Genomic DNA, 2,500 nt, shown 5'->3' on the forward strand with positions numbered 1-2,500 from the left:
TTCTGGTTCAGGTACTGATTTGATGACCGCATCATACCCTCTCCCTTGAAAAAGTTTCGACCTCGAAACTGGATAATCTGCACCAAGATAGAGCAAGTTAGGTTTCATCCTCTTTTGAGATTCTAGGACCTTACCTTGGTATTTGATGGGTTTAATCTTTGATGGCACATCTGGTGGCTCTTCTTTGAGTAGGAACGACAAGGCTACTCCTCTGTTTTGGTCTGGCACTCTGCTGGGTGGTGTCTTATCTTCTGGAACGTCTAGGATCAAGAGGTTGCTGATGACAACTTCTTTATTTCTTTTGGCATGTAAACACTTTGTGATCTCCTTGCGTTGATCATCAATGTGATGCTTAGCCTCTGCCCCTGAAATAAATTCAACACTTTTGGCAGGAAACAAGTGGATTATATCTGGGTTTGAAAATTTATAAATAAGACAAGTAAAGTTCAGATTTACCCAAATGGTTTTAGCTAGTTGAAGGATGTTTTGCTCTTTGGCAGCTTGTTTGCTTTTGATGCTTCTTGCGTCTCCTTCAACGTTTTGTGGACAAGTCAGGTGCTGTCCCTGGTTCTCTTCCATCCTTTTACCATGGCTTGGTCGTCCATCACCTTGTCTTATCCCTGGATCAAAACTCTTTGGCAAAGACAAGTGCATAAATCTAGAATTTGAAAGTTTTAATGGAACAAGACTATCAGTTCTTTTATTTAAATCAAGTGATGTACCTAATATCAGAACTGGTGTCCTTTGTCTTTGGGCCGTGCACTTCTTCTGAGTTCCTAAACCTGTCTCAAAATCCTTTGGGAAAGACAAGTGCATCAATGTTGTCAAGGAGTAAGAAAGAACACACTGATCTAAAGTAAAACTTACTTTGAGTTTTGGTTCTAGAAAAATCAATGGTTCTGGTTTTATCTTCCAATTGTGGAGTGGCTCAGGAATGATCTCATGAACTTGGACTTCTCTTGGAGTGGCCTCAGAAACTCTGGTACATTCAGTCGTGGCCTCACTTTCTTGTGGTTCACTCTTTCTTGTATAACTTTGGCTTGGATTCTGCCTCCATTTGTTGGAAATATTATCCCCATTACTCTTTTGGATCCTATGTTCCAAACTTGGGCTTCCTGTACCATGAACACACAAATTAGCTTTACTAATTATATCTTGATGTTGGATCATACCTGGTGTAGTGCTGGTCGGATTGGGCAGTATGGATGCCTCGGAATTGATCTCCTTAAGGAACATGTGTTTCCTTATGTCTTGAGCTTTATTCTGGTCCATCTCAATAATTTCTCCTGGTGGTTCTTCTTCAATGGACTCATGCTCCTTAGGACCTGTATTAACACCTTTTGGCATAGACAAGTGCATTATACAAGCATTGGAAACCAACAAATCAGACTGAATTAAACTATCACTTATTTTTGATATTTCAGTTTTCTCTCCTAGTGATATTTCTTTCAATTTCTTAGATGGACAAACAGCAGCAAAGTGTCCACGTCTATGACATCTATAACATGTCTGATCTTTTAAATTTTTAGAGTTAGAGGACTTACCTTGGCTTCTTATGTTCTCTTGTTGGTTGGAAGTTTCTTTGGTCCTTTGACATACTTCTTGTATCCCTTGTGATTCCATCAAAAGTGTAGGGATTGGTCTCTCTTGAAACTTCTCTGTTTGGGACGACCTCATAGCTCCTTTGTGAAGTGTAGGGACACTTGATGTCACCTTCTTGGGCTTAAGGCCGTGAGCACTCATAGGCATAGAAGCAGATTCTGGTTTTAAGCTAGACACCTCTTTCCTTGATGTTGCTTGGTGATGGTGCTTTGATGTGGTGCTTGTCCAGCCTTGATACTTCTTGGCTGGAGAAAGTTTCTCAACCTCCTCTGCCTTCTTTGAAGTGGACAATGACTTCCTTGGATCAGGACAGTGGGCGTGACTCTTATCAGCAGCTGGTCTTGCCTTTGGTGTTGACATTGAACTCCACCGATTTTCTTGGTACATAGGCCTTGTGAGAACTTTGTTGCTGGCCCTGAGCTTCCTTACAAACTCCTTATACATGCGTGCCTTAAGATCTCCCCAATTGAGTACTGGATTAGAGTAGTAGGTCTGGGCATCTTCTTGTTCCCACCAAGTGTAAGCTTTTCCAATAAGCATATCAAGGGCATATGATAGCTTATCTTCCTTTGGGATGTTCTTTGCTCGCAGCCACTGCTTCATATCATCCTCCCATCTTAAATAGACTCCAGGGTCCATGCTAGAACCTGAAAAGACTAGATAATCAGGTGTGTTCCCACGTTCTGTTCTGGATTGCTTCTTTGTGGCAGCTGGTGTTGATTGTGCTTTTCTAGCTGTGGTTGATTTGGATCGGCCTGGTACTTTGTATGGAGTAACTCCATAGCTGGCTGGCGTCAGTGATTTCTTGAGAGGATTGCAAGCCTGGGTAGGATGTGGATCACATTCATCTTCCTCTCCCATACTGATTTCAGAATCAGTGTCAATGCTCCATGATTTG

This window comes from Brassica napus, unplaced genomic scaffold (genome assembly GCF_020379485.1).
Source record: "Brassica napus cultivar Da-Ae unplaced genomic scaffold, Da-Ae ScsIHWf_480;HRSCAF=733, whole genome shotgun sequence".
In the NCBI taxonomy this organism is placed as follows: domain Eukaryota; kingdom Viridiplantae; phylum Streptophyta; class Magnoliopsida; order Brassicales; family Brassicaceae; genus Brassica; species Brassica napus.